We start from the raw sequence: 6,788 nt of genomic DNA on the forward strand, positions 1-6,788 counted from the left end.
GGCGCATTAATTTATGCTCGGCAAAACGCAAAAAATCATTTGCCAAAAGACCATACAAGGTCGGCAAAGATAAAGCGACGAGGTTCAAATTAATGTGAGAAGTTATAAAAGTAACTCTGAAATGGCTCGAAAAAGCCAAGTAGAAAAGAAGTTACGAAAATAACTTAAAAAGGCCGACCAAACGACGAAGTCGGACCTGACTAAAGGAGGTACTCAAGGATCCCGATGTCCGAGAATAAGCTCGGACAAAAGAAAGAAGCCTTAAAACGGCAAGAACCAGGACTTCGAGAAAACGCTAGCTAAAAAGTTGTTACCCGAAAACAACTAAAAAGCACAAAAGCGAAAACGAGAAGTCAAAACGCTAGCTAAAAAGTTGTTACCCGAAAACAACTAAAAAGCACAAAAGCGAAAACGAGAAGTCAAAACGCTAGCTAAAAAGTTGTTACCCGAAAACAACTAAAAAGCACAAAAGCGAAAACGAGAAGTCAAAACGCTAGCTAAAAAAGTTGTTACCCAAAAACAACTAAGAAAGCATAAAAAGCGGAACGAGAAAGTCAAAACGCAAAGCACGGCATAATAAAGCTACAGAGTAGCTAAAATAACAAAAAACGGTGTCCAAAGTGTTTGCAGAAAACATCCAAAAAACAAAAAGCCCACAGGCCGGGCAAAAAAGCCAAAATTAAAGAAACTACAGAGGATCAAGGACCTTCCCGGTCTCCACATCAACAGAAGGCTCCGGAGGGACCATCGAAATCGGGACTGCAGGGACAGCACCATCACCCCGGCTTGGAACCTCCACACCAGATCCATCCTTAGCCAAATGTGAAGTCGGGTTCACAACCGGAACCTCGGGATCGGACGCTGGAGCCTGGGGATCGGACACCGGAACCTCATCCTCGGCAGGAGCAGGAACAATCTTTCCCTCCACAACCATGTTATCAGTACTAAATAGGCTCAAATCCAGATCAGGAGCAAGAACCTGGACTTGATCCCTCAAATTCACAAACATAGCATCCATGCCCTTGGCCACATTATCCTCCAGCTCATAAAAATCATCCCGAGCAGACTGCAACTTCTCCTTCGTCTCCAAAAGCTCAGCATACAACTTAGTATAGTTCTCCGTCGCCACCCTCGCCATCTCCTCAGACGTCTTCGCCGCCGCCACAGCCGCGGTAGCCCTAGTCTTCTCTTCCTCCAAAGACTCCTCCAGCTCGGTAATCCTAGCGTCCTTCAGCTGACTAATCTTATCAAGCTCGGACCGTGCCTTCTCAAGTCGGGAGCTGGTCGCCCCGAGGGGGGCTTTCTTGAACTCCCGAGCAATGGCGGCATGAAGACTAGCCATCCGAACACAGCTCCGTGCCATATACTGAAAGTGATGCTCCATGGACGCATCATCAGTAGAAATAAAAGTCTCGGGGAGAATGTGCTGCTCAATCCAACCAAGAGCGTCAAAATCCTTGTCGTTGAAACCGGCAAGCTCTCGGGAGGTCTTCTGTTTCTTGGGGGGAGGACCCGAGGTCGACGACGGAGAAAGATGGCCGGGTCCGGAGGTCGGAGGATCTTGAGTTATAGCTCGGAATTGAGGGGTAGGAATGGTCTTCGACCGAGTCTGAACACCTATGGTAGTCTTCTGTGGAGAAGGTCGGGCAGAAGCCTCGGCCTCAATATTCCGAGCAGCCGCAGACTTCTTCGACCGACGAAGGAACTTCATGGAATCAGCCTGAGAAGACATCTCTGCAGAAACAAAAGAAAGGGATTATCACAAACAGAAAAATCACCAAAATAAAGTCAAAATATTAAGATGAAAAGCTCAGGAGAGGTCGGGAACTACCTAACTCGGAACGGAGAAGGCTTGGATCTCCTAACATTTTCTTCGTGTCCAAGTGAGGTGCCCGACCCCATAAACTACTCAACACACCCACAAAAGCCTGCTCCACCTCATCTAAGCTCTCAAAGGTATACTTCACTGACACTACATTCTCCTGCCAGCAAAGAGGAAAAGAAGGCTCCCCACTCTCATCTAGAAAGAAAGGTCGGACATCTCCAGCAGCCCGGACCTTGAAATAGTAGTTCTTAAAATCATGAAATGACTCATCATACAAGGTACAGAACTTCCTTCCGGCGTTCGCCCTAAAAGAGACCCAAGACACCTTCCCTCCACCCGACCCCGGCTTCGTCAACACAAACAGATAAGAAAAAAGGGAAACAGAAGGGGAGACACCCAAAATCTGACACAAAAGTTGGAACAGCTTTAAAAATGCCCAAGAATTCGGATGGAGTTGCGAAGGGGCAAGATTACAAGACCAAAGGACCTCGGACTCCAAGTCAGTGAAAGGAAGTCGGACACCCAGCTTAGAGAAAAAACAATCGTAAGCATAGAAGAAGAGCTTCTCGGAACTCTCTAAAGGGGGAAAGCACACTCTCTCCTCGGACTCCGGGGCTACTAGCTCGTAATCCCGCTCAGACTCCCTGTTCTCACAAATACTACACTCCCTACGGAACCTAATCAGGTACTCAGAATCTACAACAGACGGGACCCTTAGAGGAACAGGATCTACCCAACCAAGACCACTCGGAATCTTGGTCGACATCGCCTGAAACACCTTTTCGAGACATAAAAAAATCTTGCCTACAAAGAAAAGTACAAACAGCAAAGCCAAAAATCACATAATAGGCAGACAGCAAAAAACTCATTCAGCAGAAGCAAGAAAACAAAGTTCTTTAGAAGGAAAATGCAGCAACCCGATAAACAAGGTAATCAGAGAAAAGAGCCCCCACCACACACAGGCAAAACAAAACAGTGGCGGCGCCTCTTTTCGGGGCAACCCAAGCAATAGAAGAAAAAGAAACAGAAGCATATGGGAACAGCGAAAAGCAAAAACAAACCTGGGAAAGAGGAGAAGGACGACGAGCTCCGACGCAAAGGAGAGCAAGAACGGCGGCGCAGAAGAAACTCCGAAAAGGCGCACAAAAAGAACCGGAGAAAAAGAACAGAGAGATGATGAAGGTGCTCGGAAGAGAGGAGGTGAAAAACTCAGAAAAAGGGAAACGAATAAACAAAGAAAACGAGGAAAGGGGCAAATATATAATGCCTTCACAGAGCCCGCACGGAAATCAAGGAAGAACGGTAACAAGCAATAAATGCTGAAACGACCGTTTTCAAAATTTTGAAACTACTATGCCCGAGCTCGACCTCTCAAAAGGACGAACTCGGGCAGGGGCACTGTTCATACCCTGACCGAGCTCTCCTAACTCGGCTAATCCACAGAAGGTCCGACCTCGTCCCAAAGGCCCACGCCTGAGGTCGGACCTCGGACCAACAAAGGAAAAGGCCCATTAAAAAGGAGCGAAGCCCAAAACCTAAAGGCCGAAAAGGCCTAGGAAAGGCGGTTCCACAGAGATAAAGATAAAACTCCCAAAAGATAAGATAAGATAAGAATATCTTATCCAGGGATGATCACGACCAACTACTATAAATACACTGGAGCACCCAGGTATAACACACACTCTAATTCTACTCGATATCTGCTTGGACCCATGCTAACTTAAGCATCGGAGTGTCATTGCAGGTACATCCCCCCGCCGTTCAGCACACCAAGCTCGGGTCACAGACCCCTACCTCGGACCTTGCCTGAACGACCGAGCTACACGTTTCAGGTAACCCTCGGAACAGATACCATTCTGGGCGTTTAACGCCAGGATGGCACAAGAGGGAAGATTTTGTTTTTAATTCAATTTTTTTTAAGTTTTCATAATTTTTCAAAATCAAATCTTTTTCAAATCATATTTTTTCAATCATATATTTTCTAAATCAATTTCTTTCCATTTTTCAAAAATACTTACTAACAATTAATGATTTGATTCAACATTTCAAGTACGTTGCCTTTTCTGTTGAGAAAGGTTTAATGTCTGAATCATATCTTTTAAATTTCTTGTTAGCCAAGTCATTAATTTTAAAAATCAAATCTTTTTAAATTATTTTTCAATCATATCTTTTTAATCACATCTTTTTCAAAATAGTTTTCAATCATATCTTTTTTATTTCTAATTTTAAAATCTTTTTCAAAAATCACTTTATTTCTTTCCCAACTTTAATTTTCGAAAATCATTCTTCAATTTTTCAAAATTTCTTCAAAATCTTTTAATTTATTTTCGAAAATTCTTCCCCTCTTCTCACATCCTTCTACTTATGGACTAACACTCCTCCTCAATGCACAATTCAAACTCTACCACTCTTGATAAGTTCGAATTCTTCTACCTCCTCCTTCTATTCTTCTTTTCCTCTGACATCTCAAGGAATCTCTATACTGTGACATAGAGGATTCCATATTTTCTTGTTCTTTTCTCTTTCATATGAGCAGGAACAAAGACAAAAGCATTCTTGTTGAGGCTGATCCTGAACCTGAAAGGACCTTAAAGCTAAAGCTAAGAGAAGCTAAAGCACTACTCTCTGGAGAGGACCTAACAGAAATCTTCAAACAAGAAGAAGACATGGCAGCCGAAAATAACAACAATGCCAACAATGCAAGGAAGGTGCTGGGTGACTTTATTGTACCTACTCCCGACTTCTATGGGAGAAGCATCTCTATCCCTGCCATTGGAGCAAACAACTTTGAGCTTAAGCCTCAATTAGTTTCTCCATTAGAAGATCCTCATCAGTTTTTAGCTGAATTCTTGCAAATCTGTGATACTGTTAAGACCAATGGAGTTGACCCTGAGGTCTACAGACTTATGCTATTCTCTTTTGCTGTAAGAGACAGAGCTAGGATATGGTTGGACTCACAACCTAAAGCATGCTTGAACTCTTGGAAAAAGCTAGTCAATGCCTTCTTGGCAAAGTTCCTTCCACCTCAAAAATTGAGTAAGCTTAGAGTGGAAGTCCAAACCTTCAGACAGAAGGAAGGTGAATCCCTCTATGAAGCTTGGGAAAGATACAAACAATTGATCAGAAAGTGTCCTTCTGACATGCTTTCTGAATGGAGCATCATAGGTATCTTCTATGATGGTCTGTCTGAACTGTCCAAGATGTCATTGGACAGCTCTGCTGGAGGATCTCTTCATCTGAAGAAGATGCCTGTAGAAGCTCAAGAACTCATTGAAATGGTTGCAAATAACAAATTCATGTACCCTTCTGAAAGGAATCCTGTGAACAATGGGACGAATCAGAAGAAAGGAGTTCTTGAGATTGATACTCTGAATGCCATATTGGCTCAGAACAAAATATTGACTCAACAAGTCAATATGATTTCTCAAAGTCTGTCTGGAATGCAAGCTGCACCAGACAGTACTAAGGACGCTTCATCTGAAGAAGAAGCTTATGATCCTGAGAACCCATCAATGGAAGAGGTGAATTACATGGGAGAACCCTATGGAAACACCTATAATCCTTCATGGAGAAATCATCCAAATCTCTCATTGAAAGGATCAACAGAGACCTCAACAAGGTTTCAACAACAATAATGGTGGAAGAAACAAGTTTAGCAATGGCAAGCCTTTTCCATCATCTTCTCAGCAACAGACAGAGAATTCTAAGCAGAGCCACTCTGACTTAGCAACCATGGTCTCTGATCTAATCAAAACCACTCAAAGTTTCATGACTGAAACAAGGTCCTCCATTAGAAACTTGGAGGCACAAGTGGGTCAGCTGAGTAAGAAAGTTACTGAACTCCCTCCTAGTACTCTTCCAAGCAATACAGAAGAGAATTCAAAAGGAGAGTGTAAGGCCATCAACATGGCCGAATTTGGAGAGGAGAAAGAGGCAGTGAGCGCCACTGAGGAAGACCTCAATGGACGTCCACTGACCTCCAATGAGTTCCCTAATGAGGAACCATAGGAATCTGAGGCTCACACTGAGACCATAGAGATTCCATTGGATTTACTTCTGCCATTCATGAGCTCTGATGAGCATTCTTCCTCTGAAGAGGACGAAGATGTCACTGAAGAGCAAGTTGCTAAGTACCTTGGAGCAATCATGAAGCTAAATGACAAGTTATTTGGTAATGAGACTTGGGAGGATGAACCCCCTTTGCTCACCAAAGAACTGGATAACTTGACTAGGGATAGATTACCTTAAAAGAGACAGGACCCTGGGAAGTTCTCAATATCTTGTCCATTAGGCACCATGACCTTCGAGAAGGCTCTATGTGACCTAGGGTCAAGCATAAACCTCATGCCTCTTTCTGTAATGGAGAAGCTAGGGATCTTTGAGGTACAAGCTGCAAGAATCTCACTAGAGATGGCAGACAATTCAAGAAAACAAGCTTATGGACTTGTAGAGGATGTTCTGGTAAAGATTAAAGACCATTACATCCCTGCTGATTTCATAGTCCTAGAGACTGGAAAGTGCATGGATGAATCCATCATCCTTGGCAGACCCTTCCTAGCCACGGCAAAGGCTGTGATTGATGTTGACATAGGAGAATTGATCATTCAAGTGAATGAAGAATCCTTTGTGTTTAAGGCTCAAGGATATCCCTCTGTAACCATGGAGAGGAAGCATGAAGAGCTTCTCTCAAAACAGAGTCAAACAGAGCCCACACAGTCAAACTCTAAGTTTGGTGTTGGGAGGCCACAACCAAATTCTAAGTTTGGTGTTGAACCCCCACATTCAAACTCTAAGTTTGGTGTTGGGAGGTTCCAACATTGCTCTGAATATCTGTGAGGCTCCATGAGGGCCCACTGTCAAGCTACTGACATTAAAGAAGCACTTGTTAGGAGGCAACCCAATGTTATATTTATCTATTTTCCTTTGTTATTTTATGTTATCTGTAGGTTGATGATCATGTGAA

The 6,788-nt window shown here is 43.4% G+C and overlaps 1 non-coding gene across 1 annotated transcript; it reads right to left on the reverse strand.

Moving 5' to 3' along the window:
- Positions 1-4,863: 4,863 nt before the first annotated feature.
- Positions 4,864-4,971, reverse strand: LOC130952686 (small nucleolar RNA R71). Its single transcript, XR_009074864.1, has one exon. It is a non-coding gene; the product is annotated as a small nucleolar RNA R71 (small nucleolar RNA).
- Between the last annotated feature and the right edge of the window lie 1,817 nt (positions 4,972-6,788).

The sequence above is a fragment of the Arachis stenosperma genome, chromosome 9 (genome assembly GCF_014773155.1).
Source record: "Arachis stenosperma cultivar V10309 chromosome 9, arast.V10309.gnm1.PFL2, whole genome shotgun sequence".
Classification (NCBI taxonomy): Eukaryota; Viridiplantae; Streptophyta; class Magnoliopsida; order Fabales; family Fabaceae; genus Arachis; species Arachis stenosperma.